Here is a 22,377-nt window from a genome sequence, read left to right as displayed (position 1 = left end):
CGTTCGTGTGTCTTCGGGTTGAATCCTTCCAACCTACGTTATTCTTCATCAGCGGCGGTTGCTGTTCTAGTGCGCTGGTCCTATGGGGCCTTACCACGACGACTTTCCGACTGTCTACTACAACAAGTTGTGCCCGACTCCGGCGATGGAGGGGTGATGACGGCGGCGCATCTTCGGCTCGCGTCAGTGCTTGTAGTCGTCGCTAGGTGGTCTACGGATCTGGATGTAATTTTTATTTCTGGTGTTCGTTGTACTGCCATAATTGAAGATGAATAGATTGGAAGTTTTTCCGAAAAAAAAGTTAGAAGGATCGGCTGCTACTATAAAGCCAAGCTGTGCGTCATGTAATAGGAGGTTATTTTGAGATGATTAGACACCGCGTGTGTTTCGGCCGTCGGGCATTATCGAGTTTAGAGAATTCTTGTCAAAATCTCTACTGGCGTGTGAGTTCCTGCGACGCGACGCGTAGGGGATTACAAGCTGAGCCTATACGGTTCGTCCACGTTATTCCTTCGGATTAAGGGGTTGGCGTGTTGTTTCTGTGGGATTTGCGAACATATTCGTAAACCCGCGACTTGTTCTTACTGCGATGGAGGTTTGTGTCGTGAAAGATCGGGCCAACAACGGATCGACCCTCGTCTCGAGGTTCGCTCCACAACAATAGGGGGTGTGAAAATATAATATTTTATGCACTATGAAGATAAGTAGTATAAATAATTCTAATTATACCATACTTCAAAATTGTATGAGATTTAATGTAAATAATTATTGAAAATTTTGTTGTACAAAATTATAAATTTGCAAAAATTCCTAGCCCGTGTTGTAGCATGGGTTGACGACTAGTATATATAATGACATAATGTCGTACCTAGCTAGGATGCTTGGCCCACCACCTCCCACTTCGTGTCAGCGGGGCGGATGCACGTAATGATCGATACTTTGGTCATACATGTATGTCGCCATGACCTACCATAAGACGGACCAATGAATCTATCGTTTGGTCAAATGACAGTTGTTGTTGTCGATAAACCGCTTGGGCCAATAGATTGAACCATCGTAAAAATCGCACAAGAGGGACCACAAAACCAGCACCTCTTGCATGCGGCCCAAATTGATGTACGTTGGGAAGGGGTGATGTGTGTTTTCAATATAGAATAATGTACAATTTAGATGTGGTGCCTACCTCTCGATACAGACAACAACCATGAAGGCAAGGTAGTTAAGAACGAGATATGCAGGGTTTGATGTAGGTCAAACCCAGCAATCCGAGCATGTGGGAGGGAATCCTAACAACGCATGAGCTCGAGCTTTCATTGAGCGACATGTGACGGTGACCGACCCTAACACGAACTAGGAGGAATCCATTCATGGCCAACATATAATACCCCTCATTATCGGTCAAAGGGATGATATATATACCCTGGGGGAGCCCACAGATATGCGTGTCGTCACAAAAAACCGCACAAGGAAGATGTGGTCGATTAGAAGACCCCGTATACACTGCATGCGGTCCAAAAATATGTATGTATATGGTGGTGTGTGATGTGTTTAAATCCCAAATGCACAACTTTGATGGGCCACGAACTACATTACAAACCGAACATTGTACCCGACTCAAGCCCGGTTCAATACGTACGATGTTAGTTTCCCAACTTTGAGGCGGCGGCCGGGGGGGGGGGGGGGTCGTCCCACGCATGCGCTCAAACTTTATTTGGTCTAGCATGGGACACACACACACATATATATATACCCCTATATAGTGTGCGAATAACTTTGAAAGTTGGTCGTTGGATTAAGCCAATCTGACGGTACAGAGATGGCAAATCCGAGCACTACTGGCCGTTAGATATCATCTACATTCCACCAGATTCTGCCACATGTACAATCTAGAAGACTCCGTGGTTGAACTCAAGCATAATGCACAAACCTCATAACACAAGCACTTCTCCTTTGTTCTAGAATCTTCCATATCTTAATTGCCCAAACTTTTTTTAAATGAATTGTCACTATTTGTTTTTACTTTATGCTTTACAATGCACGATTCCATGAATCTTAAAAAAAATTATAAAACTAATTGATTTTGAATGAGATGAACTATAAGAATTAAACAAACATCTACATCATGCATATATGACTCAAAGCTTATATGCTATAGTATGGTATTTATTCATAATTTGATTAACAAATCTCATGCGTGCAATGCACGTGTATCTTACTAGTATATATAGTGTGCAAATAACTTTGAAAGTTGGTCGTTGGATGAAGCCAATCCGATGGTACAGAGATGGCAAATCCGAGCACTACTAGGCGTTGGATATCATCTACATTCCACCAGATTCTGCCATATGCATGTACAATCTAGAAGACTCCATGGTTGAACTTAAGCATAATGCACAAACCTCAAACACACAAGCACTTCTCCTTTGTTCTCTAGAATCTTCCATATCTTAATTGCCCAAACCTTTTTTTAAATGAATTGTCACTTTTTGTTTTTACCTTTACAATGCACAATTCCATGAATCTTAAAATAGATTTTTTATAAAACTAATTGATTTTGGATGAGAAGAATTATAAGAATTAAACTAACATCTACATCATGCATATATGACTCAAAGCTTACATGCTATGGTGTGGTATTTATTTATAATTTGGTTACCAAATCTCATGTGTGCAATGCACGTGTACCTTACTAGTATCAATGGGAAACCATCATGGTCAAACCCTTCTCGTTCTGGGTCAAAGAGATAGATTGTGTGGGCCCCCTAATTGTCAGTAAAGGATAGTATATATACCTCGGCGAGCGCACAAATATGTGCCGCGTCTATAAGCCGCACAAGGGAGACATGCTCAAGAAGAACACCCTGCCCCCTATACCCTGCATGCAACCCGAAAAAGGTTTATATAATCGCCATACAGGTCAAGTCAATCATTCTTTAATTTTTTAGAGGAAAAAATAACCCATAAAAACATAGTAGGTTTATATAATCTTCATGACAAGTCCGGTCAATCATTCTTTAATTTTTTTAGAGCAAAAAATAACCCATAAAAACATAGTCTACAAATTAGCAAAACAAGGATCCTAAGGTTTATATAATTGCCATGATAGGTCATCATAGAGATATTTAATATACTCTATATCTCTATAATGACCGTGTCACAGCATTTAAATGAAGCTTGAGATATGCAACTTCCCACCGGGTCATCCATCCTTGGACTACTCCAGTCTGAGCACGCTTAACTTCTCTGTTCTATTCGACTAGGCTAGCGGATAGGAAGCCGGCCCTTGCTGATAAGAATTGCCTCCTTGCCATTAAGGCGTTTCACGCAGTCAAAATGGCTCAAGGTTGCCGTTCGATCTGGGAGCATCCAACGGTGCACACGTATGATCTGTGGGGTTTGGGTTCTGGCCAATCGGAATGCACGACTCAGATCACGCGTGCAGCAAAGGGGGGCATCGGCCACGGTTTGGTAGGCACACGGCTTTCGTGTGTGAACCGTGTGCTATTTGAAAATATTTTTTTGGAGGGGCTATTTGAAAACATTTACATGTGCTGTCAAAAGGGATGAGGATCGCCATTCGATCAAGAAGAATCCAATAGTGCAGACGTACGATCCGTGGGGTTTGGGTTCTGGCCAATCAGAACGCACGACTCAGATCGCGCGCGCAGCAGGGGGATATCATACGGGAACCAACATTCGGTGGAAACCGGTGAAAACCACGAGAAAAAGATGTTTTGAAGTTTCAAAAAAAATTTAAAAAAATGCGAGATGTTAAGAGGATGATGTTTTATTGCCACACAAAAATTGAAGTTGAAACACATTACGAGATGTGAGCTATGAAAAAGACAAAATCAACGTTGAATAGTGCTGAATAGTAATGTCACTATTCAGGGATGAATTTGTCTTATTCATAGCTCACATCTCGTAATGTTTTTCAACTTGAAATTTTGTGTCGCAATAAAACATGACCTTCTTAACATCCCATATTTTTTTCAGATTTTTATGAAACTTTAAAATATGGTTTCCACCCAGTTTTCATTTAATATCAGCTTCCGTGAGTGAACCGTGTGCTATTTGAAAACATTTCGTGAGAAGAATCTCAGTTTTTAAATCCCCGTAAATCCAAAACTAAGCCGAAAATCGTGAAACCTGGCATGGTGTCACGACATCGCACTTACATGTCGAGGAATTTTTTTCGTCCATTGTGGCGCAAGTTTTATTATAAGCCTCTTACAAACCGGAGCTTCTCTCAAAGAAGCCTCGTGGTTCCAATAGGGAAACGTGTCCCCCTTGTGGGCGAAACATAATCACTGCCTCTTTTCGTCTTGTATTTTCTTCTACGAGCAACATGGAACGACAGGCTATCCGTGCTGAAATTTAAACTTATTCAGGGTTCGTTTGGCCTTTTTATACACTAATTGAGTTTCCTAGGCATTTAATGCCCATAATTCAAATCTGAACTACAAATACATGCTCCAGTTCACCAAAATGGCTAGAAAAATTGTACATCTGTCCTTGGGTGCATGTTTAGGTCCCATGCCAGGAATGGGAACGAATTACAACCACCGGTGTCATGGCTCATCCTCAAACATTTCAAATCTCTGTTTTTAAGTCCCCATAAATCCTAAACTCACCAGAAAGTCATCAAAGGTGGCATGGTGTCACGTCATGGCACATATATGTCGTGGTAAAAACATTGTCCAATTTGGGTCAAGCTTTATTACAAACCTCTTACAAAAACCGGAGCTTCTCTTAAAGAAGCCTCATGGTTCCGATAGGGAAACGTGTTCTCCTTCTGGGCGAAACGTAACCACTGCCTCTTTTCGCCTTGTATTTTCTTCCACGGGCAACATGGAACGACATGATATCCGTGCTGAAATTTAAACTTATTCAGGGTTCGTTTGGCCTTTTTATACACTAATTGAGTTTCCCAGGCATTTAATGTCCACAATTCAAATCTGAACTACAAATACATGCTCCAGTTCACCAAAATGGCTAGAAAAATTATACATGTGTCCTTGGGTGCATGTTTAGATCTCATGCCAGGAATGGGAACGAATTACAACCGTACCGGTGTCCTGGCTCATCCTCCAACATTTTGAATCTCAGTTTTAAGCCCCCATAAATCCTGAACTCACCAGAAAGTCATCAAAGGTGGCACGGTGTCACGTCATGGCACATATATGTCGTGGTAAAAACATTGCCAATTTGGGCCAAGCTTTATTACAAAACTCTTACAAACCGCAGCCTATCGCAAGAACCCTCGTGGTTTCGATAGGGAAACATGTCCCCTTGTGGGCCAAACGATAATCACTCCCTCTTCTAGCCTCGTATTTTCTTCTACACGGACACAGAACAACTGGAGATTCACGCTGAACTTTGAAATTATTCAGGGTTCGTTTGGCCTTTTTTATTCATTAATTGGGTTTTCTAGGCATTTCAATGTCCATAATTCAAATCCGAACTACAAATACATGCTCCAGTGCACCAAAATGGCTAGAAAAACGTACATGTTTCCTTGGGGTGCATGTTTAGGTCCCATGGAACGAATGGGAACGAATTCAACCGTCTCGCCGTCCTGTCTTGGCCACAGACATTGCGAATCTTGGTTTTTAAATATCTGTAAATCCAAAACTCACCAGGAAGTCATGAAACTTGGCATGGTGTCACTACATGGTACATATAATTGTCCAATTTTGGCGAAGCTATATTACAAGCCTTTTACAAACCGGAGCCTGTCGCAACCCTCGTGGTTCCGGTAGGGAAACATGCCTCTCTTGTGGGCGAAACGATAATCGCTGCCTCTTCTTGCCTTGAACTTTGTTTTCTACAGGCAACATAGAATAACAGGAGTGTCGTGATGAAATTTGAAACTGTTCAGGGTTCGTTTGGCCAATGTATATATATTACTAATTACTAAGTTTTCTATGCATTTAATGTAGTCCATAATTCAAATTTGAACTACAACCACATGCTCCAGTGAAGCAAAATGGATGGGAAATCGTACATGTGTCATCGGGTGCATGTTTAGGTCTCATTTAAGGAATGGGAATGAATTACAAACTTGTCGTCATCCTGAAACATTGAGAATCTCAGTTTTTCAATCCCAGTAAATCAAAAGTCATCCAAAAAACATGAAACTTGGCATGGTTTCATGACATGGCACATATATGCCGTGGTAAAAAAAATCGTCCAGTTTGAGAAGAGGCGCACACATTAGTAGCCAACGAAGTCCTTTCTGAAACAAAAAGCTGACACGTTAATATCGTAAACGGTTGTATTATATTAACCGTGTCGAAATTTAACCATACTCGATGGCGTGCGTGCAGCTGTTTGATTAGACGGGACGAGCACGAGAAGTCCGCCGTGCAGGCTCGACAGGACGCGTGCGAGCAGTCCGCCGCGCAGGCTCGACGGGACGCGTGCATCCTGTCCACCTCGCAGGCTCGACGGGACACGTGCGAGCAGCAAGGCCGCCCATGCTCACCGGGAAGCGAGCTCTTTGACCTCCATGCAGCAGCCGCCGCCTGCCTCGCTCACAACTTCTCCATTGATGGGTTAACTAAAGCACCTGGACGGAGGGTGTTTGCTTGTGATCCCATGGCAGCATTTGCTTTGTTCATGTTTTCAACTGGTATTCCGCCCTAATTTAAATTGCCACATAGGGCAACGGATAATACGACCACAAATAAAATGGCAACGGATAATACGATGACAAATTTACAATGGCGCAGATAATAGTTGTCTTACATATTCCGGATAATTCAAAATGCCACATGCGGCAAAGCCCGGAAGACACGGGGGCAAGAGAAGAAGGAAATTGCAGACAACGATCTGGGTCGCTACTGTCTCTACTCGTTGATGGATCACCGGGCGGCGAAATCCTCCAGCTCCTTCTTCAATTCCTCACGACTTTACTTGAAAGCAGCCACGGATTCCTCCACCTCCTGCTCATGCTCGATCCAGAGCTTCCTCATGCCACCCATCAGTTCCTCTACGACCGCTTTCAGTGTCATCTCCGAGGCACTACTCTGCTCATGCATCATCTTCCAGTCGGCGGCCTCCTCCTCCTTCTCGTAGACCAACTTGAGGAGCTTCGCATTGTCACCCACGAGTTGCTGGACGAGGCCGGTCGCCTTGTCAACTGAGGCATCGCTGATCTTGAGCAGCTTCATCAAGCCGTTGACCAGCTCCTGCTGCGTAGTGACGCCAGCGAGAATGTCGTCGTCACCAGCGAAGGACTTCGGGAATGTCCGGTCGTCGCGATGGTCGGCGTCGCAAATGCGCTTGTGAGAGCCCTCGCGTGCCCGTGAGAGCTCGTTCGAGGGCTCTGAGGGAGTCCTGGACTAAGGGGTCCTCGGGCGTCCGACCTATTGGACATGGACCGGACTAATGGGATGTGAAGATATAAGACCGAAGACTTTCTCCCGTGTCCGGATGGGATTCTCCTTGGCGTGTAAGGCAAGCTTGGCGACCAAATATGAAGATTCCTTTCTCTGTAACCGACTTTGTACAACCCTAGTCCCCTCCGGTGTCTATATAAACCGGAGGGCTTAGTCCGGAAACATACACAGTCATACAGGCTAGACTTCTAGGGTTTTAGCCATTACGATCTCGTGGTAAATCAACTCTTGTAATACTCATATTCATCAAGATCAATCAAGCAGGAAGTAGGGTATTACCTCCATAGAGAGGGCCCGAACCTGGGTAAACATTGTGTCCCCCGTCTCCTGTTACCATCGGCCTTAGATGCACAGTTCGGGACCCCCTACCCGAGATCCGCCGGTTTTGACACCGACATTAGTGCTTTCATTGAGAGTTCCGCTGTGCCGTCCTCAAAAGGTTTGATGGCTCCTTCAATCATCCACAACAATACTGTCCACGGAGAGGTCTTCCTCCCCGGACAGATCTTCGTGTTCGGCGGCTTCGCACTGCGGGCCAACTCGCTTGGCCATCTGGAGCAGATCGATAGCTACGCCCCTGGCCGTCAGGTCAGATTCGGGAGCTTGAACTACGTCGCGGACATCCGCGGAGACTTGATCTTCGACGGATTCGAGACTGGGGCAGTTGCTCCCCGTCACCACGATGAACATGACTTAAATCTGTCGTCGGGCCATACCCAGGAAATTGCACCAGTAACTGCTCTTGCCTTAGATCCAGAGCAGATCATGCCATCCGAGGACGGGAAGCTCAACCCCACCACGGAAGCCGCAGACTCCGCGGTGTTGGAGCCGCACACAGACCTAACCCCGAGTGATGTCTGTGTCACCGGAACCTCGGACTCGTTTCCGGCGATAAGTTCCAAACCATGTGCGTCCGCGTATGTCGAGCTGGATCGGTCATCGATCGCCGAATTCAGCGCCGCGGACATCTTCCGGCACTCGCCTTTAGGCGACGTGCTGAACTCATTAAAAAATCTATCCTTAGCGGGGGACTCACAGCTGAACTATATCCGGTTCGAACTGGAGGCTGATGACAGGGAATTTCGCTTCCCACCCGCCACCCACTACATAGCCACTGTCGAGGACTTAACCGACATGCTCAATTACGGTTCCGAAGACATCGACGGTATGGACGACGATGCAGATGAGGAGCATGGCCAAAACCCGTCGTTTACCGGACGTTGGACGGCCACTTCTTCGTACGACGTATACATGGTGGATACACCTAAAGAGAATAACGGCGAGGACAAGGAAATTCCACTTGAAGATGAGCCTCCTAAGACACAACCAAAGCGTCGCGTCAGCGGCGCCGCTCTAAATCCCGTCGCAGCAAGGACAGCAACACCGGCAGAGGAGAAGATAACACTCCGGACGGTGCCGGAGATAGAGAAGATCCTGACGAATAAACGGCCGAACAGGGCGATCGGGAAGATGGGCAAGTTAGCCCTGATGAACGGGCCATAAACGACGACTCGGAGGGCAGCACTTATCCTCCACCCTCCGAGGATGAGGTGAGCCTTGGCAATGAGGATTTTATCGTGCCTGAGGAACCTCTTGAGCAGGAGCGCTTTAAGCGCTAGCTAATAGCCACTGCAAGGAGCCTGAAAAGAAGCAGCAGCAGCTTCAAGCTGATCAAGATCTGCTCAACGATAGATGGACTGATGTCCTGGCAGCCGAAGAATACGTCCTTAAGCGCCCAGCCAAAAGTTACCCAAAGCGCAAATTGCTACCTCAGTTTCATGACGAGGCGCCGGAGCCCATACCATCATCGCGCAATGCGGCTGACCGACCACCACGCGGTCGGGATAAAGCGGCAACTCAAGCCGAACACCAGCCTGCCCCACCTCACCATAAAGACAGAGATAAAACAGCTCAGGTATATACATACGATCTTCGGCAGGACCTGGACAGTAGAGCAGGACATACAAGATCGGTCTACGGATCACGAGGACGTGCCTCGACACGCAACGATGGCTATCTATTCGGACGTGACAAACCTAGTCACGCATGGGCCGAAAAACAGCAGACGGACTCCCCCGGAGCTACGTCGTGATGCGGCCCGATATAGAGGCGCCGCACACCCTCTTTGCTTCACTGATGAAGTAATGGATCACGAATTCCCAGAAGGGTTTAAACCCGTAAATATCGAATCATACGATGAAACAACCGATCCCGCGGTATGGATCGAGGATTTTATTCTCCACATCCATATGGCCCACGGAGATGATCTTCACGCCATCAAATACCTCCCACTCAAACTCAAAGGCCAGCTCGGCACTGGTTAAACAGTCTGCCTGAAAATTCTATTGGCAGCTGGGAGGACTTGGAAGAAGCCTTCCTTGACAACTTCCAAGGTACATATGTCCGGCCACCAGATGCCGATGACTTAAGTCACATAGTTCAACAGCCTGGAGAGTCAGCCAGGAAATTCTGGACTAGGTTCCTAACTAAAAAGAACCAGATCATCGACTGTCCGGATGCCGAAGCCCTAGCGGCCTTCAAACATAGCATCCGTGACGAATGGCTCACCCGCCACCTCGGCCAGGAAAAGCCGAAGTCCATGGCAGCCCTCACGGCACTCATGACCCGCTTTTGTGCGGGTGAGGATAGTTGGCTGGCCCGTAGCAAAAACACAGCAAGTGAAACGGGCACCTCCGAGGTCAAAAATAGCAACAGCAAGCTCCGATGCAGCAAACACAAACGCTGAAGCAATGGTGACAACACCGATGACACGACAGTCAACACCGGATTCAGTGGCTCCAAGTCCGGTCAGCGGACGAAGCCATATAAAAGAAACAACACGGGGCAATCCAGCTTGGACCGCATACTCGACCGTCCGTGCCAGATCCATGGCACCCCAGACAAACCAGCCAATCATACCAACAGAGATTGTTGGGTTTTTAAACAGGTCAGCAAGTTAAATACCGAGAATAAGGAAAAGGGATCGCAAAGCGAGGATGATGACGAGGAGCCACGACAACCGAACACAGGGGGACAGAAGAAGTTTCCCCCTCAGGTCAAAACGGTGAACATGATATACGCTACCCACATCCCCAAGAAGGAGCGCAAACGCGCGCTCAGGGACGTCTATGCGATAGAGCCAGTCGCCCCAAAATTCAATCCATGGTCGTCATGCCCGATCACTTTTGATCGCCGGGGTCATCCGACCAGTATCCATCATGGCGGTTCAGCCGCACTGGTCCTCGACCCAATCATTAATGGATTCCACCTAACGCGAGTCCTCATGGACGGTGGCAGCAGCCTCAATCTGCTCTATCAGGATACAGTGCGCAAAATGGGCATTAACCCATCACGGATCAAGCCCACAAAGACTACCTTTAAAGGAGTCATACCAGGTGTAGAGGCCCGCTGTACGGGCTCAATCACACTCAAGGTTGTCTTCGGATCTCCGGATAACTTCCGAAGTGAAGAATTAATCTTCAATATCGTCCCCTTTTGCAGCGGCTATCATGCACTGCTGGGAGGAACGACATTCGCTCGATTTAACGCAGTGCCACACTATGCTTATCTCAAGCTCAATATGCCCAGACCACGCGGCGTCATAACAGTTAATGGAAACACGAAACGCTCCCTCCGTACCGAGGAGCACACCGCTGCCTTAGCAGCAGAAGTACAGACCGGCCTTCTCAAGCAGAACCTTAATTCGGCGGCCGAGCTTCCGGACGCTGTCAAGAGAGCCCGAACTATTCTGCAGTAGGACAGCTCGGCACATCAAGAGCTCGACTAGCAATACGGCCTCCACCTCAGTCCCGATCAATTGGCGGCATTCATACCGCGCGTCCATAACTACGCACTCAAAATAACATGGGCATAGATGGAGGCATACCTACCTTGTGATCCACAATACGGCTCGACCGCTCCCGGACACACATACTTTCACTATTTCTTTTTTCCCTTTTCAGGTTTCTTTTCCACAGGCCTTCCCTGATGGCTTAATCGCAGGTCCTTTCGAAGGACAAATATACCAAGACGGCAGTCAGCTCGGACGTAGAAAGGAATTCCTAGGTGGTTTCTTTAATGACCACTCTACCTGTTTTCAGGACCCACACGAGGCTCTCCCTTGGTTGTGGCATGTCAAATGGCTTGTTGCTTATCGCACTATTTGTATCAATGCGCCTTGACGTATTAATCAAATTATAATGGAAACAGTTTGCGGCCCAAAGTTTAGGGCCCCAGCTCATTACCTTTGCTCCTTTTCTATTTTCCTTTTTCTGTTGATAACCTTATCAGACAGCACCCGTACACTTTGGTACGTTTCACATTTGCCAGGGGCTTCATAGCACTCCGCACTACGGCAACAAAGCCCCAACACATTTTACAGTATAGTTCGGCACCCTGAATTTAGCACTATATGCATTGGCTCCGAATCATGTCTTTGGTCAATAGTTGGGTTGCCCGGCTCCTGTGCTTGCTACCTTACGTTCCGCTATATCGGCTAAGGTAGTAAAGGGAGAACTACTACGATTGTGCCCTGGTTTACCCGAAGGAGCACCTCAGTAGAGAAAGCCGAAAACTGACTGTCATGATGCGGCGAGAGCCGGTCAGCTCTTCGGAGGTCTCAAATCTTTAGAGATTTTTTCCACATTACGCGAGGGATTGGTACTTGCCCGATCAGGTGTTTACAGCATCCTAGTTCAGATACTAGGGGCTACGCCTAAAAAAATTTATTGTCAAACTCCTATGGCTAAGTGAGGGTGTTCAAGCCGCATAGTCTGATTGCCTGGTTCGTTGCGCTAAACACCTCCATCAAGGACCAAACAATTGGATCAAGAGTGTTTAGATTCTGTCCTGAACACCCATGTACTACCTACGTGGGGGCAGAAGCCGACGACTGGCCAACTCTCAGATTTCATACAACACGGCCGCACAGGAGGTAAATTTTTTATAAACTACAAACATTATATTACATAACAACTTTGTTTCATCATACAAGGCAGAGACAACATGAATATATTCATTCAAAGATAATGTCTTGTGCACATTGCGTCGCCACAATGCGAGACCCCTCCAGGACGTCTTCAAAATACCGCTCGGGCATGCGGTGCTCCTTGCCTTCGGGCGGCCCCTCGGTCACAAGCTTGACGGCATCCATCTTCGCCCACCACACCTTGACGCGGGCGAAGGCCATGCGCGCGCCCTCGATGCAGACCGACCGCTTGACGACGTCCAGCCGAGGGCAGGCATCTACCAGCCGCTTCACGAGACCGAAGTAGCTGCTGGGTATAGCTTCGGCAGGCCACAGCCGGATTATCAAATCCTTCATGGCCAGTTCGGCCACCCTATGCAGCTCGACCAGCTGTTTTAGCTGATCGGTGAAGGGCACTGGATGTTCTGGCGCAAGATATTGCGACCAGAACAGCTTCTCCGTTGAGCTCCCTTCTTCGGCTCGGAAGAACTCCACAGCGTCTGACACACTGCGCGGCAGATCCGCAAACGCCCCTGGAGAACTCCGAATCCGGGTTAGTAGGAAATACTTCTTCTGCACATACTTGCTTTGCATACTAAACGCCTTACCCGCCGTGATCTTCTTGGCCGCCTGGATCTCCTGGAGGGCGCCCTGGGCTTCAACCCGGGCCTCTTCCGCGCTTTGGCGAGCCTTGGCGAGTTCGGTCTCTCGAGCCGAAACATCGCACTCCAAGGTCTCGCTTTTTTCACAGCGTCCTGGAGCTCTTGCTGGACCTCGTTAAACCTGGCCTTTAGCTTCTTACGGGTGGCCTGCTCCTTGGCAGCTTTCTCCTTGGCTTCGGCCAGGGCCTTTTTAAGGGCTTCGACCTCGGTCATCGCTCCTACACATATCATGACACTACGGTCAATACACATCATCTATTCTTTCCGAAAATATAGAGAGTCATTACATACCTTGCTGGTCTTCTAGCTGCTTCCTCGCTTGGCCGAGCTCCTCATCGGCCCGCTCCAGTCTCTGCTTTAGTCCGGAGACTTCGGCAGTGTGTGAGGTCGCGGCCAACAACGACGCCTGCTTATTCACATAAGACACATTTAGTTAGCTTCCTGCGAATTTAATTGATCCTTTGTCCGGCTTTTCTTTCCGAACACCGGACAGTGTCTTTGGGGCTACTATCTATATTGGGATTTTTCTCTTTTGTGTCGCTTACCTCAAAACCTGTCAGCAGGCTAGTGTAGGCTTCGGTCAGTCCACTCTTGACGGACTGAACCTTCTCAATCACCGTACCCATAAGGATACGGTGTTCATCCACAATGGAAGCGCCTCGTAGCGCTTCCAGCAGATTATCCGGTGCCTCTGGTTGGACAAAGGTCACTGGCTGGATAGGCACACCTCCTTCTTTCGAAGGAGGCTGCACGCTGGACTCCGGAGCCGTATAGGTCTCCGGAACCCTATCTGGATGAGAGCCGAACTGAACATGGCCCCCATCACCAGTCTCCATGGGGATATGTTCCCCCATGTGTCCGGCGGCTGAGGCTTCGCCCTCTGGCGCCACCCTGATGGCCTTCTGAGACTCTCCCTGGCCCGGGAAGGTCCTTCGCAACAGCACCTCGGCGTCGCCCTTGGCCGTGGGAGAGTAAGCGGCCGGCGGTGACTCGCTGGCCGTCGCCTTTGAATCCAACGAACCTCTTGATGAGGATCGCTGGGAGCTGTCGTGGGCCGGACTGCAATAGCATAATTAACCATGTTAATGCCATGAAGATGAGAGGCCGGATATATGGACATATACGACTTTTAATACTTATGATGCGGCCAGGGGCTTGCTTCGGGGGCGTCGCTCGGGGCTGCTGCCGACGTCCCACGTGGAGTTATCCGCGAGGGGGCCCTTCCCCCTCTTGGGCGCCTCCGCCTCCAGATTTGTGGAGGCCGCCCTCTTCTTCCTCCCCCCATCAGGGGGAGGGTTGCTTTCCTCCTCCTCCTCCTCATCGTCATCTTCGGCGGCAGAGGAGTGAGTCTTGTCTTCGGACATCACGTCCAAAGCGCCCTTGCGGCGAGGCCCACCTTTGGCCCCCTTGGCCTTCTTATCCGGCGCCTTGTAGGGCGCCGGAACCAACATCTTCGCCAAGAGCGGGATGACTGGTTCTTCGGGCAGCGGAGCCGGACACCGAATCCGCTCTGCTTTCTCTGTCCATACCTGAAAGAATAAATTAGTAAAGTTTAGTTACCCTCCTTGAACAAGCAAGTAGATGGTACGCCTTGAGACATGAAGGACTTACCGCATTGGCGGGATGGGCAAGATCGTGCCCGCGGTCCGAGTCTATGGCCGGCGGCTTCTGGTCGCCCTTGAAGAGCAACTTCCAGGCATCTTCGTGAGTGGTTCCGAAGAGCCTCACCAAGGTTTGGTGCTTCTCCGGATCGAATTCCCATAAAGGGGAGGTTCAGCTTTGGCAGGGGAGGGTCCGGTGAACTAGCATCACCTGGATCACGTCGACGAGCTTGATGTTTCTGTCCACCATGCTTTGGATGCGCGTTTGCAGCGCTATCAGCTCATCCGACGAAGACCAATTTGGGCCCTTCTCCGTCCAGGAGGTAAGCCGCATTGGGGCTCCGTAATTAAATTCGGAAGCCGCGGTCCAGGTGGCGTCGCGGGGCTCTGTGATGTAGAACCACAGCTTCTACCACTCCTTGAAAGTCTCCACAAACGTGCCTTTGGGCCATGTGACGTTGGGCATCTTGCTCACCATGGCTCCTCCGCACTCTGCGTGTTGGCCATCCACCACCTTCGGCTTCATGTTGAAGATCTTGAGCCATAGTCCGAAGTGGGGCTGGATGCGGAGGAAAGCCTCGCACACGACAATGAATGCCGAGATGTTGAGGAAAGAGTTTGGGGCTAGGTCATGGAAATCTAGCCCATAATAGAATATCAGTCCGCGGACGAAAGGGTGGAGTGGAAACCCTAACCCGCAGACGAAATGAGGGATGAACACCACCCTCTCGTTGGGCTTCGGTGTAGGGACGACTTGCCCCTTTGCCGGAAGACGGTGGGCAATTTCCTTCACCAGATACCCGGCCGCCCGAAGCTCAGTGATGTCCTTCTCCTTTACGGAGGAGGCCATCCACTTGCCTTGCCCTCCAGATCTGGACATGGTTTAAGTGCTTGCTCAAAGGTGGAAAAGATGGGAACTTGGGCGTTGGAGCTCGAGAATGGAAGGACAGAGGAAGAGAGAAGGCGTGCGTGAAGAAAGGGAATCCTTAGCCCCTTATAAAGGCAGTGAATATCGAACGCCTCCCCACTCGCCTTAAAACTCGCCTATTCCCAAGGATTGTGCAAACCGAACGGTTGGATTACCCACGCCCGTATTGATGAGAATCCCGCAATAAGGGGACACGATCTCTCCTTTGACAAGACGTGCCAATGGAAACCGCATCTCAAAACGCGGAACGACACACGAAAACGGTTCGAAATAATAACCGGGCAGACATGATGTTGATAAGTCTCCAACGTATCTATAATTTTTGATTGTTCCATGCTATTATATTATCCATCTAGGATGTTTTATATGCATTTATATGCTACTTTATATGATTTTTGGGACTAACCTATTAACCTAGAGCCCAGTGCTAGTTTCTGTTTTTTCCTTGTTTTTGAGTATCGCAGAAAACGAAAACCAAACGGAGTCCAATTGACCTGAAACTTCACGGAACTTATTTTTGGACCAGAAGAAGGCCATGGAGTAAAAGAGTTGGGCCAGAAGAGTCCCGGGCTGCCCACGAGGGTGGGGGGCGCGCCCACCCCCTGGGCGCGCCTCCCTACCTCGTGGATAGCCCAGAGACCCCCCTGACTTGTTCCGGCACCCTGCCGGAGGGGGGATCCCTCGCCAGTGGCCATCTTCATCATCCCGGCGCTCTCCATGATGAGGAGGGAGTAGTTCACCCTCGGGGCTGAGGGTATGTACCAGTAGCTATGTGTTTGATCTCTCTCTCTCTCTCGTGTTCTTGATTTGGCATGGTCTTGATGTATCGCGAGCTTTGCTATTATAGTTGGATCTTATGATGTTTCTCCCCCTCTACTCTCTTGTAATGGATTGAGTTTTCCCTTTGAAGTTATCTTATCGGATTGAGTCTTTCAGGATTTGAGAACACTTGATGTATGTCTTGCATGTGCTTATCTGTGGTGACAATGGGATATCACATGATCTACTTGATGTATGTTTTGGTGATCAACTTGCGGGTTCCATAACATTGTGAACTTATGCATAGGGGTTGGCACACGTTTTCGTCTTGACTCTCCGGTAGAAACTTTGGGGCACTCTTTGAAGTTCTTTGTGTTGGTTGAATAGATGAATCTGAGATTGTGTGATGCATATCGTATAATCATACCCACGGATACTTGAGGTGACATTGGAGTATCTAGGTGACATTAGGGTTTTGGTTGATTTGTGTCTTAAGGTGTTATTCTAGTACGGACTCTTGAATAGATCGATCAGAAAGAATAACTTTGAGGTGGTTTCGTACCCTACCATAATCTCTTCGTTTGTTCTCCTCTATTAGTGACTTTGGAGTGACTCTTTGTTGCATGTTCGATTGTTATATGATCTAATTATGTTATTATTGTTGAGAGAACTTGCACTAGTGAAAGTATGAACCTTAGGCCTTGTTTCAACGCATTGCAATACCGTTTGTGCTCACTTTTATCATTAGTTACCTTGCTGTTTTTATATTTTCAGATTACAAAAACCTATATCTGCCATCCCTATTGCACTTGTATCACCATCTCTTCGCCAAACTAGTGCACCTATACAATTTACCATTGTATTGGGTGTGTTGGGGACACAAGAGACTCTTTGTTATTTGGTTGCAGGGTTGTTTGAGAGAGACCATCTTCATCCTACGCCTCCCACGAATTGATAAACCTTAGGTCATCCACTTGAGGGAAATTTGCTACTGCCCTACAAACCTCTGCACTTGGAGGCCCAACAACGTCTACAAGAAGAAGGTTGCGTAGTAGACATGAAGCAGTTTCTGGCGCCGTTGCCGGGGAGGTGAGTGCTTGAAGGTATATCTTTAGATCTTGCAATCGAATCTTTTTGTTTCTTGTTTTATCACTAGTTTGGACTATAAAAGAAAACTAGAGAAAATGGAATTGAGGGTACCTCATATGCTTCATCTTTTAAATATCTTTCATGAAAATAAGGATTTCAATAATTGTGCTCAATTGCTAGAGGAAGAATGCATTAGAATGTTTGGCACTAAATCTTTGAATGATGAGCATGATTGCAATGTTGTTAGTATGAACTCTTTGAATATCCATAGTACTAATGATGATTGCACTAGTCATGATGAAAATGTCTCTTATAAGCATGTCAATTTTTGTGGAGTGCATAGAGTTTGCAAGTACACACCAACTAGGGAAGATAGGTTTTGCAAGAGGCATAAGTATTTAGAAACTAAATGGTTGCAAGAGAGGCTAGATGCTTGTGCTGAAAATTTAAAATTTCTTTGCCATCCTTGTGAACTTTGCAATGAACGTGATCATTTAAATCCCCAATGCAAATTGTTTCATGATCGTATCGTGTCCAAAAATTGTGTTGACTTGATTTCCCTTGCACATCATAATGAACTTAGTTTGCTTTTGGGTTATGAAGAAATGAAACGTATAACTAAGGATATGCCAGAATTTGTCCTTGATAAAGTTCTTGATTTTGATCTAGAAGAAATTTTTATGTATTGTGCGGTGAATTGCATTAAAAATCCTTATATTGCCAATTGCATAAAGAAAAGAAAACAAATAGAAGATGAAGAGAATACTAATGAAAGGGAAGAGACTTCCCAATATCCTCCTATTATTTCTTATGATGAATCAGGTAATGAGGAGGAGCTTTCTATCCAACCAATCTCATTAATAAGGAGCTCAAAAAAGAGGGTTAAACCCACACATGATGTGAAGAAGAAAAAGAAAAGATGGAGAAGCAAAGATAGAAAGGTATTCCTCCCAAATGATGTTGCTCCTATTACTCATTGTGATGATGACAATTGCTATACTATTGGTGCTATCCATACTATTAATGATGAGAGTGATTATGCTTATGATATGAAAAGGCCCAAGCTCGGGGATGCTATGTTTGATGAGAATGACATGTTTGAGAATATATTTGCTGCAATTAATGTTTGTCCCAAGCTTGGGGATGCTATGTTTAATGAAGATGATATTTTTAGCCTCCCAAGTTTTGATGAGCAAATTTATTATGATGATAGCATGCCTCCTATTTATGATGGTTATATTGATTAAAGTGGGTTTGGAAGAGTGTCAACTTTAGGAAGTAATGATCCCACTATTTTGGAGGGTGTTGAATCTTATAATATTTATGAAAGTGGATTTGGAGAGGTCATGACTTTATTTAGTAATGATTCCACTCTCTTGGAAGAGGTTTCAATTGATTATGATGAGAACAAAGTTGCTACTTATGATGATTATTATGATGACACTTATGCTATAAAAAGTAGTGATGATTATATTTATAAAGCTTGTCATGATTATGATTACCCTTCTTCTGTACATTACTCTTTTAATATGGAAACAATTTATAGTATTCGAGTTTCTTATGATACTCCCACTATTCCAAATGAGAAGAATTTTGCTTATGTGGAGAGTAGTAAATTTTCTATGCTCGTTGATCGTGAAAAGAATGCTTTATGTGATGGTTATATTGTTGAGTTCATTCATGATGCTACTGAAAATTATTATGAGGGAGGAACATATGCTTGCAGGAATTGCAATAATATCAAGTTCCCTCTCTATGTGTTGAAAATCTTGAAGCTGTGCTTGTTTTGCCTTCCTATGCTAGTTGATTATTGTTCCCATAAGTTGTTTGCTCACAAAATCCCTATGCATAGGAAGTGGGTTAGACTTAAATGTGCTAGTCATACTCTTCATGATGCTCTCTTTATGTTTCAATTCTTATCTTTTATGTGAGCATCATTGAAATCATCATGCCTAGCTAGGGGCGTTAAACGATAGCGCTTGTTGGGAGGCAACCCAATTTTATTTTTGTTCCTTTCTTTTTGCTCCTGTTTAGCAATAAATAATCTATCTAGCCTCTGGTTAGATGTGGTTTTTGTTAGGGAACGTAGTGATTGCAAAAAAATTCCTACGCACACGCAAGATCATGGTGATGCATAGCAACGAGAGGGGAGAGTGTTGTCCACGTACCCTTGTAGACCGACAGCGGAAGCGTTATCACAACGCGGTTGATGTAGTCGTACGTCTTCACGATCCGACCGATCAAGTACCGAACGTACGACACCTCCGAGTTCTACACACGTTCAGCTCGATGACGTCCCTCGAACTCCGATCCAGCCGAGTGTTGAGGGAGAGTTTCGTCAGCACGACGGCGTGGTGACGATGATGATGTTCCACCGACGCAGGGCTTCGCCTAAGCTCCGCAACGGTATTATCGAGGTGTAATATGGTGGAGGGGGGCACCGCACACGGCTAAAATATCGTATATCAAGTGTGTTTAGAGGTGCCCCCTGCCCCCGTATATAAAGGAGCAAGGGGGAGGCCGGCTGCCCTAGGCGCGCCAAGGAGAGAGGGGGGAGTCCTCCTCCTAGTAGGAGTAGGACTCCCCTTTCATAGTCCTACTAGGAAAAGAGGGGGGAGGAAAGAGAGGGAGAGGGAGAGGGAGAGGGGGCTGCGCCCCCCTCTCCTAGTCCAACTAGGATTCCTTCCGGGAGGGGGTGCACCACCTCCTGGCTGCTGCCCTCTCTCTCCCCTCAAGGCCCACTAAGGCCCAATACTTCCCCCAGGGGTTCCGGTAACCCTCCGGCACTCCGGTTTAATCCGAAACTTCTCCGGAACACTTCCGGTGTCCGAATATAGTCGTCCAATATATCAATCTTTATGTCTCGACCATTTCGAGACTCCTCGTCATGTCCGTGATCACATCTGGGACTCTGAAAAACCTTCGGTACATCAAAACATCTACACTCATAATATAACTATCATCGTAACTTTAAGCGTGCGGACCCTTCGGGTTCGAGAACTATGTAGACATGACCGAGACACCTCTCCGGTCAATAACCAATAGCGGGACCTGGATGCCCATATTGGCTCCCACATATTCTACGAAGATCTTTATCGGTCAGACCGCATAACAACATACGTTGTTCCCTTTGTCATCGGTATGTTACTTGCCCGAGATTCGATCGTCGGTATCTCGATACCTAGTTCAATCTCGCTACCGGCAAGTCTCTTTACTCGTTCCGTAATACATCATCCCGCAACTAACTCATTAGTTACAATGCTTGCAAGGCTTTATAGTGATGTGCATTACTGAGTGGGCCCAGAGATACCTCTCCGACAATCGGAGTGACAAATCCTAATCTCGAAATACGCCAACCCAAAAAGTACCTTTGGAGACACCTGTCGAGCACCTTTATAATCACCCATTTACATTGTGACGTTTGGTAGCACACAAAGTGTTCCTCCGGTAAACGGGAGTTGCATAATCTCATAGTCATAGGAACATGTATAAGTCATGAAGAAAGCAATAGCAACATACTAAACGATCGGGTGCTAAGCTAACGGAATGGGTCAAGTCAATCACGTCATTCTCCTAATGAGGTGATCCCGTTAATCAAATGACAACTCATGTCTATGGCTAGGAAACATAACCATCTTTGATTAACGAGCTAGTCAAGTAGAGGCATACTAGTGACACTCTGTTTGTCTATGTATTCACACATGTATTATGTTTCCGGTTAATACAATTCTAGCATGAATAATAAACATTTATCATGATATAAGGAAATATATAATACTTTATTATTGCCTCTAGGGCATATTTCCTTCAGTCTCCCACTTGCACTAGAGTCAATAATCTAGTTCACATCGCCATGTGATTTAACATAAATAATTCACATCACCATGTGATTAACACCCATAGTTCACATCTCTATGTGACCAACACTCAAAGGGTTTACTAGAGTCAATAATCTAGTTCACATCGCTATGTGATTAACACCCAAAGAGTACTAAGGTGTGATCATGTTTTGATTGTGAGATAATTTTAGTCAACGGGTCTGTCACATTCAGATCCGAAAGTATTTTGCAAATTTCTATGTCTACAATGCTCTGCACAGAGCTACTCTAGCTAATTGCTCCCACTTGCAATATGTATCTAGACCGAGACTTAGAGTCATCTAGATTAGTGTCAAAACTTGCATCGACGTAACCCTTTACGACGAACCTTTTGTCACTTCCATAATCGAGAAACATATCTTTATTCCACTAAGGATAATTTTGACCGCTGTCCAGTGATCTACTCCTAGATCACTATTGTACTCCCTTGCCAAAATCAGTGTAGGGTATACAATAGATCTGGTACACAGCATGGCATACTTTATAGAACCTATGGCCAAGGCATAGGGAATGACTTTCATTCTCTTTCTATCTTCTGTCGTGGTCGGGCTTTGAGTCTTACTCAATTTCACACCTTGTAACACACGCAAGAACTCTTTCTTTGACTGTTCTATTTTGAACTACTTCAAAATCTTGTTGAGGTATGTACTCATTGAAAAACTTATCAAGCGTCTTCATCTATCTCTATAGATCTTGATGCTCAATATGTAAGCAGCTTCACCGAGGTCTTTCTTTGAAAAACTCCTTTCAAACACTCCTTTATGCTTTCAGAATAATTCTACATTATTTCCGATCAACAATATGTCATTCACATATACTTATCAGAAATGCTGTAGTGCTCCACTACTGGAATCAGCTAATTTGCCATCTGCCAGCTCTTTGCGGTCTGCTAGCTGACGGCAAAGAAGCTCTTTGCCATCAGCTACCCAAAAGCAGACGGCAAAGAAATGGCAGACGGCAAAGAAGCTCTTTGCCATCTGCGAGCTCTTTGCCGTCCGCCAGCGGACGGCAAAGAATCTTTGCCGTCCGCTGGCAGACGGCAAAGAGAGAGGTGGCCCCCACCCCCCGCCCGTTTGGAAAATACTTAACGG

This window comes from Triticum aestivum, chromosome 2D (genome assembly GCF_018294505.1).
Source record: "Triticum aestivum cultivar Chinese Spring chromosome 2D, IWGSC CS RefSeq v2.1, whole genome shotgun sequence".
NCBI classification, from domain to species: Eukaryota; Viridiplantae; Streptophyta; class Magnoliopsida; order Poales; family Poaceae; genus Triticum; species Triticum aestivum.
Note: the sequence above shows the minus strand (reverse complement) of the source record.